General features: G+C 38.9%; 1 pseudogene; it reads right to left on the bottom strand.

Annotated features, from left to right (window-relative positions):
• Window positions 1-147: 147 nt before the first annotated feature.
• On the bottom strand, window positions 148-1994 carry LOC121253629 (annotated as a pseudogene).
• Between the last annotated feature and the right edge of the window lie 11387 nt (window positions 1995-13381).

The following is a 13381-nucleotide window of genomic DNA, read 5'->3' as shown; positions in this document are numbered from 1 at the left end:
TTCATACTGAAATAGCTAGGCTTTCCCCAATAAAAAGGAAAAATAAAATGAAACACAGAAGGAATTTACATGACCCCATGCACGTCCAAGTAATTAATTAAATTTTGTATTAATTTTCATATATATAAACAAATTAAGTACTAGCTAGTAAGAGGAGCAAAAGACTATATATATATATATATAGTCTAAGCAGCAGCAGGATCATCCCCATGTTGATCATCCGAAGCCAGGCCGTCTAAATATTGCACACATGATCATCATCCGGAGTTCCGCGACAACAGAGATCATGTACTCGGCGTTCGGGCTGCACCCAGTGCCCATCCTTGTTTCTCACCATTCCCTTATTTTCATCCTGCCACCAGTTAGGTGGGACAAAATATTCATCTTCCAGGAAATCAGAGGCTTTGTTCACCAATGCAATATCTCTTCCACTTGATAGCTCAAATTTATGGTTTTTTCCATGGTATCTGCATCACATTGTTAACCAAATTAATGACATTAACCCCACATGCAAGAATAATGCCATGCCAGGCATGCATGCACGTACGATCGATATTGAAGAAATATATAGCGACGTTTTTCATGCAGAAAATAGCTAGGAACAAATTATATATTGAGATTCTAGTTACCCATCAAGCAAATGCAGGTGAGCCTATAATTTTGTGCCCTAATCGGATCATCATGAACAGCCTGCTTTAAGAACGGCGAGTTCCTGTGATCCAATGCAAGCTCAACCCCAACGTGCGAGTAACTCCACGGCAACCACTTTGCATACTTCATCATCATCGGCGGCGATCGCTCGTTGAAAAACAACCCCGGCACCTTGGGCACCACGTCGTGAGCATTCACCACCCTCAACACCTTCAAACCCAACGTCGACTCCAGCCTCTCCCTGAACATCGCATTCCCCACTCTCGGACCCGCAAACGAGAATACGCACACCGGCACGGCCGGCCTGTCCGCGGCTAACTCTTTCAAGCTCGTTTCAACTATATCGTACGCGCTTAGAATGGCCAACGCAGCCCCGAGACTATGCCCGTGATGGTAATGCTTACTTCTTCGTCTGCGTACATATCGAGTAACCTTCTGACCTCGGAAAGTATCTGCTCTCTCGCTGAAAGCCTGCAATACTTGCAGTCCTCTTCCTTGTCTGTATAGAGGTCTAAAAACCCTGTTTGGACTTTCACAGTTGCATCCGGGCATGGGATTTTCGAAGAAATTGGCACGAGGAAATCCTTGATGTCCTCTATCCACTCCAGCCGTGTCACTGTGCCTCTCCATGCAATAGTTATGTCACGGCGGCCTAAGCGCCGGGAGGTTTCGTCGTTTGAAACGGCGATGTATCCGATCCAATTAGCGTGCTTGCTCCACACTTTAGGGGAAGCCGAATTCCTGAAAAACTTTGGTAGATTGATGTTTGAGGTCGCAAACAGGTAGCGAGAGACATCGTAACCGAGCAGTGACATTCCTAGGGAGTCAAAGAATTCACTTGGCGTGTACTTACAGGTGCCGCAGTACTTGGAAAAGAGGTTATAATCGAAGGCGTCGTAACATGCTTGTGCCATTTCGCCGTACCGGATCAGCTCCGATCGAAGACGCCGATCCATGGGATCGAGTAGGTCAATCCAGTCGTTTTGGCCGTGGATTTCACGCCAGAAATCGGCTTTTTGGCACTCAGCTGCCGGTAATTGGATGGTGATTTCATGTTCTTCATCTTGTTCTACTTGCGGTATTGATCTCTCTTTCTCGAGTTCGGTGAGAATGGTTGATAAGGATGAGTAGTCGCTAGTTTTGGGGAGTACCTTGAATTGTTTTGGTGTTTTTGTGGCAAAGTTCGAAACCCCATGATGGGATTTTTGTCCTCGAAATGGTGGTACTGGAAAATGAGTTTTGGATTGGAGGGGGTTCTTGGTACTGTTTATGAAGGCCGCCGGAATTAGGACAGTGCTAGAGAGAGAAATGGCTAACATTTATAAACTTCTGGTCTATGAAATTATTGTTATCATGAAGATGGGTGGATCGAGGAGATGCCTTAATTCTCTTCTGTAGATGCAGATTTTTATAAACGTCTGGTCCGGAAAGATCATGTTACTTTCTCACATTCTAGTTCACATGCACATTAATACAATATCTGAACGTTATTTTATTTTTGTCCAATCGTTGAATTTTCGAACCTAGAAAAAGTCAATGCAGACTGCATGGCCATGTAGCAGGTCAATTGCAATATTATTGTTTTCTTGTACCTACGTAAAAGCGACTGAGAGAGCAAGTCCGTCGATCACCGCGTGCGCGGTACGTAAGAAATAAGGACGAGGTCTCGAGTCAAATTAGGAAGGCATCATATAAGGGTATATCATGTAATCAAAGATGATATGCATCAAATCGACATCACGAAAGACGTTTCACTACAAGAAAAATGGACTTTTATGACCATTTAATTGAGATAAAAAGACTATTTGTGATAAAAATAGATTCATTTTAGTTGTAAATAGTTATTTCGCTGGAATTAACTAGCCACAAATAAACAGTTTTTTTGTAGTGTTTTAATTACATCACCTTTTTGGATCGATTTAACGTAAGCCGGTTTGCGGATAGATCGATCAATACCGCAGAGCCAAGTCAAAGAATTAATGTGTTTGTAGCCATTATTTAAGATCGCATAACCAAAGTCATTTATAATTAATGAAAACGTAGAGGGAAGAAAAAAGTTGTATCTATTGTTTGAGTATCTATTGCATGCTTTAAATGATTAAAATTCCCTTATTCTAATTGTGAGTTTAAAGTATTGAGGCCAGCAATCAACGTGATATCGGGAACATGATGATACAATTCTTCATAAGATTGTTTTGGAAACGCAAACACCAATGATGATCTCAACCCAAATGAAACAATTTGATTAGAGAAATAGGTACTACTTTTCATTCTAATATTGTCATTCCCAAATATTACACGTGACATTAATATATCACAATATTTCAAGTGTCTTCTTCTATCAATCATTTAAATTGCACCATTTGAAATGTGTCACGTCTAAATATATATATGACTAGAGATGATAATGATTAAAATTAAGAATAATATCACTCTTTTCATTATGCATTTGAAACAATTAAACATGCATAACAACTAATTAGAGTACGTACTCGCATGCATGTACATAGAAAGTAGATGTATATTTAGAGCCTCTAATATCAGAATTAAAGGAATTATGGGAGGTTGGAGCACCAGCTTATGATGTTTGCTCTAGAGAGATGTTTACAATGCGCGCGGCTTTAATATGGACGATAAATGATTTTCCTGTATATGGTGATTTGTCTGGATGGAGTATGAAAGGTCGTTAATTAGCATGTCCTTGTTGTATGGGTAATACACGATCTAGAGGATTGAAACATGGAAAAAAATTTTCCTACATGGGGCATAGATGATTCTTGCCAAGAAATCATAGGTGGAGAATGATGGCAAAACATTTGATGGTACACGAGAAATTGATCCTCCACCTAATATGCTAACACCTGATGAAATTTTGGAACAATTAGATGATGAAAGATGCAATGCTATAACAAATCGTAAAAGAAATAGAGTTGTGGGGTCCACTACCTTTAAGGAACACTCATGAAAGAAATGTAGTATTTTCTTTAATTTGCCTTACTGGAAAGATAATTTATTGCGTCATAATCTTGATGTGGTGCACATTGAAAAAAATGTGGTGGATAATATTATTGGCACACTGTTAAATATTGATATGAAATCAAAAGATGGCATACAAGCACGACTTGACTTACAAGAGATGGGTTTGAGACCACAACTTCATCCAGTTATCACAGCTGCAAACAAGACATATTTGCCTCCAACTATTTTCACAATGAGCAACCAAGAGAAAGAAGACTTGTTGAAGGTTATAAAAAATGTAAAAGTACCAGATGGTTATTCTTCAAATGTTTCACGTTGTGTCAAGCTTCAACACCGTACTATAGTGGTCATGAAGAGTCATGATAGCCATATATTGATGCAACAGCTCCTGCTAATTGTTTTACGTGAGTCATTACCTAAGAAAGTAATAGAACCATTAATCGAGCTATCTGGATTCTTCAGGGGAATTTGTTCGAAAATTATGCGGTTTGAAGATTTGGATTAATTGGAATCTAGAATACCCTACATATTGTGCCAATTAGAAATGATATTTTCGCCATCATTTTTTATAGTTATGGTGCACTTGATTATACATTTAGTTACAAAATGTAAACTTGGAGGACCCATGCATTATCGATGGATGTATCCTGTTGAAAGGTATGCTATAGTTATTGAATTAAAAACACATAAATCTATTAAAAGTAAAAAAATACTTTAAAAAAAATAGTAAAAGTCATCTCATGATTTTTGTTGTAGATACCTACACCGACTTAAGTTTCATGTGTGTAACAAAACTGCACCAGAATGTTCCATTGTTGAAGGATATTTGCTGGAGGAATTATTGACTTTTTGTTCTTGTTATTTAGAATCTGGTCAAACGGTTTTCAATATACCATTTAGAAACCCGGATGATTCTAAAGGGAAAGTTCTTGACGTTCGCCTTGATTTTACGTTGTAGACTCAAGCACATCGCTATATTCTCTTCAACTCTGATGATTTCACTCCATTCCGCATGTGATTTGTAATGCTTAATACGTACGAATTAAATTATATTTCATTTATATTTGTGTAATTATAACAGACATTTGTGATGTTGTGAACATATGTAGAATGCACTTGGAAATATTGAGGAATACAATTGATGAGAGGCATGCATCGAGTGATGAACTACAGAAGAGGCACCAAGACCAATTTTGTAATTGGTTTCAAGACTATGTACTATTTACACCCCATTCAATATTATATCACATAATTTGTTACGTCTCGTTAGTTTTCGTCATTTACTCAATTCTAATAATCTAACCTTTCAGGTAATGAAAATGGATGACAATGGAAGAAGTGAATTGGGCCATAAAGTCGTAATGCATTCTAAAGGTCTCATGCAAGTTGCCAAAGAATTTAACCGAATTGTCATCAATGGCACAAAATATCACACTAGGAATTACAAAAATAGGAAGAAAACTCAGAATTGTGGTGTTAGTGTGTGTACTGAAGATGGCCCTGCTTGGTATGGCCAATTAACACGCATAATTGAGATTATGTATTATGATGGATCTCGATATGTGTTATTTAAATGTGATTGGATAGACGTTACTAGGGGTAAAGGTTTCAAGGAGGACGAGTTTAGGTTTAGTCTTGTAAATTTTTCTCATCTAGTACACACTGGTAATCGGATAATTGATGATCCGTTTGTTTTATCTTCCCAAGTATCTCAAGTATATTATGTGGCAGATGAAAGATGCCCAAATTAGGTTGTTGTCGTTAAGACAAAACCAAGAGACGTGTATGATACTGGTGAAGAGGAAGTGACTGACGACGATGAGGATGAAAGTTTAGTCAACGAATGCTGTAACACTTCCAACGATGAAGCTATTGAACCTGCTACTGATGATGTTGTGTGGATGTGAAATGACATGGATGGAATGACGATCGAAACTTCTCAATAGTGTTGAGTAAGAAATATATATTTAGACTTTTTAACGTGATATCTCTTATAACTTTACTTTTATCTTATATTATGCTCCAAATATCATTATTTCTATTGATTTGCATATATGTAAACGTGTTTTTGTATAGGTACAATGGGTCTAAAAAAGAAGGCAAAGACTATCAGACCACACTTGCGAAGACAATTTACTTCAATACCAGCTGTTCATAGTGAGACACAATTATACCCATCCCTTGGTAGGGCAGCCCATTCATTACCCTCTGTTGATGAGCCACCCCCTTCCGTTGATAGGATGGTGGAGTCATCACCTTCTATAGATTGTTTTTCCCAGCCATCATTATCTTCACAGAAAGGGACCCAATTTTCTACATCGATACAAATGGGAGGTCAACTACCCAGACATATAGAGATCAATAGAGAGACCCAGCCATGCACAAATGTAAAAATAGAACCACGTTCGGAAGCAAAAAATGTCGATTTGTTTTCCGACATTGGAGATCGTTTTGTTGTCATTGTTGGTATGTTTATATTTTTCTTACTTCTTATTTATTTTACTATAAATGCACATTTACAAAATAGTAACAATGTCACTAAATCCATTTTTGCAGATAGTAATGGAGGTAGAGTAAAAAGACCATTGCACTCGATTTATGACATTTGACATCTTCCAGAAGGGGAGCGAATTAATATGGAGCTCAATAATCTTGGTCAACCCATCAAAAAGCAAGACTCCAAGGTGGTAAGGTTTGGTGGCCTGATAACGAGAACTAATAAGTTGGTTCTAATAATTTACAAGGATTGGAGGTCGGTGCCTAAAACTATAAAGGAGGAAGCGTGGGGTCTTATAATGGTATAGAACTTGTATTAAACCATTATTATTAATTAAGTAGGTATATTTTGAAAACTTTGTTAGAAATCAAGACATATACTTATGTAAATTTATTTTGACTGTAGGGCAAGTTTAAACTTCCTGATGACAAATTGGATGCATTCAAAAAATAGATATTGAAGGACCTGGGAAAAAAATGGAAAGACTACAAGCACGAATTGAAGAAAAAGTTACTTCTTGAAAAAGATACCTCTGCACCACAAGTTGTGGCAAGGGAAGTCCCGATATGGTGGACTTATCCTAACTAGCAGAGTTGACCAATCTTTGGTTCGATCCAGAATATAAGGTAAAAACGTGCGCATTTCTCTTAGATTTAGAAAGTCAATCAACTAGTTATTTTAATCATAATTCTCATAATTTTTGTGATGTTGTAGTCAAATGTAATAAAAATAAGGAGTGTCGTAAGAAGCAGGTGGTTGGTCACAGCGGAGGATCAAAAAGTTATGCAAGATATGCCCATGATGTGGTATTTATTTAATTAGTATTTATTTACTGTTGAATATTTGTTAGTTCTTTATTTTCATTATCTGTTTAATCTAGAATATTGGACGCAGAAAAAATCAATCGAAACATTGTTAAGTTGAGCCCAGTTGTTTGTCACGACCTATAAGAGAAATGATGGCACCCACTACAATGATGAGACGAGGAAGAAAGTGGTATATTTATTTTCAAATTTATTACTTTTAAATTTTAATGGATTTATAAGATGAATAATGTGTATTTTTTATTATCTATTACAGGCTGAGATGGAGGAACTTTTAACACAGGACACAAGTCCGATAGAAATGGGGTCTGGAGGAACCATGACTTGGGCATCAGATGATGTTTATTCTAAAGTTATGGGCCCAGAACGGCCTAGATGTGTGAGCAGTTTGGGATTTGGGCCAACCCCTACAAGGCAAACTTGTTAACATTCACTACCAACTTCTACGCAAGAAGATAGTATATTCAAGGAAGAGCTGGATAAAATGCGGAACGAATTAACTGAATTGCGAAACTTAGTAAACACATCCGTGCATGCACAGGTGAGCACCCCACATATGTTTAGTTGATATCAATCAACCTTATTTTGGAATTTTTAGACTCTCATTTGAATTTATTTTCAAGTTTGGGGATAAAATCAAATAGAGAATGAAAATGAAGAGAAAGATGAAGAAGAGGGGAATGATGAAGAAGAAGAAGAAGAAGAGGAAGAGAATAACGAGGACGAGAATTGAGGGGATTATAAGTCAAGAATTTGAAATTATATTAATATTTTAGTTTAATGGTATCTGCAACTTTTCTTAATTGAGATAATATTTATTTATGTCATATATCGACGTTAGCTCCGTTTTGCTAAGTTGGAATTGGAATGGATTCTAAAAATTTTAAAGTCAGGTGTTAGGTGAAGTGGTGGATTATGCATTAGTTTTACTACTCTTTTCCTAAGTTGTGAATCTTAATAAGATGCTCTTTACTAGTTTGGTTTATGACCCATTCTTTGAATGAATAATTAGTGATTTATAAAGAAAAATTATTATTCAAGTCCCTTGATAAATTGTCGATCTTTTTTTAAGTGCCGCAAAAGCTATATATTATTATCGACATAACAATATAAACGCTGGAATATTACTAATTTACCTGCGTAAAATTGATCAATTGTAAGCCTTTTTTAAACAATACAAACGCTAGAAAACTCAATAATTTATCAGCGTAAAATTGATCAATTGCTGACGTTTTGTTAAATGCCGAGAAAGCAATATATTATTTTCGGCGTAACAATATAAATGTCAGAAAACTCAATAATTTATTGGCATAAAATTGATCAATTGTCAGCGTTTTGTTAAACGCCGAAAGGCTATATATTATTTCCGGCATAACAATATAAATGCTAGAAAACTCAATAATTTACCGGCGTAAATTTGATCACTTTTCGGCATTTTTTTAACGCCGCCAAAGCTATATATTATTACTGGCGTAATAATATAAACGCCGGGAAACAACTAATTTACTGGCGTAAAATTGATAAATTTTTTGCGTTTTGTAAACGCCGTCAAAGCTAGTTATTATTACTGGTGTAACAATATAAACACTGGAAAATTCAATTATTTACCGTCATAAATAATAAGCGCCGGCAATAATCTATTTTTACCAGCGCATAAACAACCGCCGATAATATAAATGCCAGCAATTCTTATTTTTTTGTAGTGTTTCTTGCTAGTCTATCCTATATGTCTGTGTATAGCCTTTTGCCACCAGTCTTGTTTTGTACATTTCGATCAATCCATCTGCCTTGTGTTTTATGGAAAATACCCATTTGCATCCTGCTGCTTTCTTCCCTTCAGGTAACGGAACTATGGTCCATGTGTCATTCTTTAGTAGTGCCTCCATTTCTTCCTTTATTTCCTGAGTCCATTTTGGATCAGACAAGGCTTCCTGAACTCCAGCTGAAACTTGACTTGAGGAAAGTACATGTGCAAATCCTCTGAGGGGTTCAGATAATCTCTTGGTAGACACGTAGTTGGCAATTGGATACTTTGATCTTCGCTCTTTAATATCAGGAGAGTATCTATTTGGTGGCTTGCCACGATTTTCCTTGAAAGGCAATGTATATCCAGCAGGAGTATTCAAGTCACTTATATTTGAAGGCATGTCAAGAGTGCTTACCTCAAGAATATTCTCAGGAGATGGGTCTGCAAGTACTGAGGAAGGGGGGAGCTTGGTTCAGTTTCCGAAGGCGTATCATTTCTTGAAGGTGTATTCTGCTCTGTAGGCCCATTCGGCCCTATGGGCTTAGCCGGCCCTAGGTTTGGTGCTTCATCCACCACTGTTTCACTGTTCGGCTAGTCAAAGTGCAACCAATTCTGCTCTTCATCTCGTGTCTCCCCCTGAAGTGAAGAGTTGGGAGTAGGGAAAAAGGTGTCGGACTCAAGGAATGTGACATCCATAGTCACATAGGTGCGTCGAGTAGAGGGATCATAGCACCAATAGCCCTTTTGGTGCACGACATAGCCCAATAAGAGGTAGCGGAGAGCACACGGATCCAGTTTGGTTCATTGATTTTTGAGCCACACACCCAAATACTCAGGGGGAGCATTAGGGCTGTGGATAGGGAGACATGGGACACCAGAACCTGGAGTGGAGTCTTAAAACTAAGACTTTGGAGGGTAGTTTGTTGAGTAAATGCACGGCGGTGGACACCGCATCATACTAGTATCGAGTCGGGACATAAGTTCCATGTAGTAAAGCTCGTCCAGTTTCGAGAATATGGTGGCTCTTCCGCTCAGCTACACCATTTTGCTGAGGGGTTTGAGGACACGATATCTCATGAACGAGTCCATGGTGTTCGAAATAGGTGCGGAAGCGCTGATTAACATATTCACCGCCATTATTAGAGTAGAGAACTCGTAGCTTGGCTGAAAACTGAGTTCGGATCATCGCATGGAATGATTGAAACACGTGTAAAGCTTCATCTTTATGTTTCATCAAGTAAAGCCAAGTCATACAGGTACAGTCGTCAACAAAAATGACGAACCAATGAACACCAGAACTAATAGAGATAAGGGAAGAACCCCACAAATCAGAGTGAACTAAACCAAAGGGAATAGTGCTTTTATTCATACTTAGTGGATAGGAAGTTTGGTGACTTTTAGCTAAAATGCAGGTATTACATTTAAGGTCAGATAGCACCATATTAGAAAAAAGATCAGGTAGTAGATGTTTCAGACAACCAAAATTTAGATGCCCCAAATGTCAATGCCATAGCCAGATTTTTTGTTCCCTTCCATCACTCTATATGTGATGAGTATGACCCACACTAGCGTCTTCCATGTAGTATAGGCCCCCCCTTTTAGTACCACACCCAATTATCTCATTGGTGAGAATATTCTGAAGACAAAATGTAAGATAAATTAGAACAGCACAATTTAATTTTATAGTAACTTGACTAACAGACAATAATTTATGCGAGAGCGATGGTACAAGTAACATATTTGACAATTGGAGAGAAGGAGACAGATACACAGATTCGGCCCCTATGACTTAAGAGATAACCCCCATTAGCATTTGCAACACTGGTGCGTCGCGGTGGAGATGTCGTAGTAAAATTGGTAGCCGCAAAAGTCATGTGGTCTGTGGCTCTGGAGTCAAGGAGCCAGGCACCACGATCAATATCATAGGAGGAGGTAACTAAACCAGAACCATAGTTACCTATATTGGAGATGGGTCCCGCATCTTGGGAAGACTCAGCTTGAGGAATCAAGGAAATGTGGGGTTCGGCTAACACTACAACGACCTTGCCCGTGTTCACATCCTTACCAGCCGAGTCCTTCTTTTTCCTTGCTTGCAACTCACACCACCAATCAGGATAACCATTTTTTTTAAAACAATTCTCACTTGTGTGGCACTAGTTGCCACAATGGGAACATTTCATTCCATCAGGAACAGTCTGTGACTTAGGGATGCAGTGGATTTTCCAGTGGGCTGGCTAAAGACCGCAATAGAAGGTGAGGTGGTTGAACTCAGTTTCAGCCCCTTGGTGGTTAGAATCGCACCAGAGGTATTGTCGGGGTCGCCAGTGCTCATGACTGCCTGCCGGAGAGCCTCCCTGTGAACATGAGCATAAGCTTGCTCGATGGAAGGAAATAGACGCATCTGAAGCACATTGCTGCGGATGTTGTCGAGGCGATCATCAAGACCGTTGAGGAAGGTGTAAACGCGATCCTCTTGGAGTAGGTTGTTGTAGTGGTGGACGTCGGTGGTGCATTCCATCGGATTCGGACGGCAGAAATTGATTTCCCGTTGAAGTCCTTGTAGTTCGGTGTAGAACTTCTTAAGGGAGTCGACGACTTGTTGCAGGCGAGCCACACGTCACTGGAGTTCGTAGACTTGAGAATTATCACTACCATCGAAATAAGTCGTAGCAATTGTAACATCCCGTATTTTAGTGTATTTTCACAGAAAGATTATTTTTATAATTCAAAAATTTATTCTCTTGTTTTAAAATTATCGGATATTTTAAATGGGTTATTTTATGATCTTTAAATTGTGAAAATTAAATTGTTATGTTTTTTTAATATTTATTTATTGTTATACATTTAAATTATTCTTCTTTTAAATTAATTGATTGTGAGATTTAATTATTTTATTTTCATTATATCATTACGTTTAAATTATTTTAATTGATTTGCTGTTTTAAAATCATTTCCGTTGGATTATTTTTGTAACCCAAGATGTGAGGATTGAACCTCATTTCTTTCCCTCTATTTTCTCTTTCCTCTCTTTTTCTTTTCTTTTTCTTTTCTTTTTCTTCTTTTTTTTTCTTCTCCTTCTAGCTCCCTCCCATGCGACGCACTCTCTCTCTCTCTCTCTCCCCGTCCGATTTCTCTTCCACCCAACCCACCGCCGTGAGCTGCCGGTGACCGACATCGCCCCCTCCGTCCACCTCCCCACCGGCCGGCGACACCATCCTGTCAATCCCAGCCCCTATCTCGCCGACGTTCTCCTCCACGCACGACTTGAAGCCTCGACGTTCCTTGTGCCCGCGCGCCGCCGTCGTGCCACCTCCGGCCACCATCTCTTCACCACTTCATCCCCGACCTCTTGGCAACCCAATGGACCCAACCCCGGCTCCGATCCGTCACCGGTGAAGCACAACCAAGCTCATCTCCTTTTCATACTTTTTGTCCTTAAAACCACTCTTTGCGCCACCACCCACGGTAAACCACCACCACCATTGGCTTCACCGACCTCTCTAGGCCCTACCCTATCAATTTTGGGTCTTAGTTTGTCTCCGTTGAAAAGTGAGTATTTGAGACCCACGGCCACAGTGTATTTTACACTGTTACATTGCTGAGTCACCACTTCTTGCACCTCTGTAATCCTTCAAAAATCATATTATAGTACTGTAAGTATTTTTCCAAAGAACTTTTGTGATTTAAATGTATTTTTGCACTAACACATATTATTGTGAACTGGTTGGTTATGCCGGATTGAGTCCGAGGAGTTTGGGGGTCGGATGGATTGCAGACGGAGTTGATTAAATGTTTGGTTTGTGATTGGATTGTGTTGACATTGTTGGTTGTTGGATATTGGTGTTGTGTTTTGTTCACTACATTTGCACGCATGTTCATGTTTGTAATTGAAAACTGAGTTTTTGCATGATTGCATACATGTTCATGTGTTTATTTGAAAACTGGGTTTTCATGTGAGAAATGATTTTTGGGTGTGTTTGAAACAACTGGATCGACTGGTTTGAGAAAAAGGAAAAGAGACTGTAGGGACGGTGGTAAGCAGGGATGGTGGTATAGTCCTGCCTATGATTCCCGCCTACAGTGCTTTGATAAGTATTTATTGTGTGGAAAGGAACTGTAGGGATGGTGGTGAGCAGGGATGGTGGTACAGTCCCGCCTGTGATTCCCTCCTACGGTGCACGCGGTGGGGGTGGTGGTAAGCAGGGATAGTGGTTGTGTCCCGCCTGTGATTCCCACCTACTGTGCACGCGGTAGGGATGGTGGTAAGTAGGGACGGTGGTAGAGTCCCGCCTACGACTCCCGCCTACAGTGTTCGATAATTGGTTTGTTTTGTGTGAATCATTTTCTGCGAAAATGACAGACTATGTTTTTGGGCCAAAATGAGATTTTGGCGTGTGTTGGAAATAATCATTTTTTGGAAAAAAATGGTATTTTATGGATGAGTGGATTTTGTCATATAAATGCATGTTGGTTGCATTAATATGTTTTTATCCCGAGAGTTGTTTGGTTATACTTACCTGTGGTACCATTTTATGGTATCGCAGATTTTGATGCAGATGAGGATGAAGAGCCTTAGCTTGGCTCCATTGGTAGAGTGATCTGGGATTGCTCCTGTTTATTGAGTTTTTTTTTTTTTTTTATCAATTTATGTGTTGCCTTTGTAATATATTTGGGATGACTGTA

This window comes from Juglans microcarpa x Juglans regia, chromosome 2S, assembly GCF_004785595.1.
Source record: "Juglans microcarpa x Juglans regia isolate MS1-56 chromosome 2S, Jm3101_v1.0, whole genome shotgun sequence".
In the NCBI taxonomy this organism is placed as follows: domain Eukaryota; kingdom Viridiplantae; phylum Streptophyta; class Magnoliopsida; order Fagales; family Juglandaceae; genus Juglans; species Juglans microcarpa x Juglans regia.
Note: the sequence above shows the minus strand (reverse complement) of the source record. Positions and strands in the feature narration are given on the sequence as shown.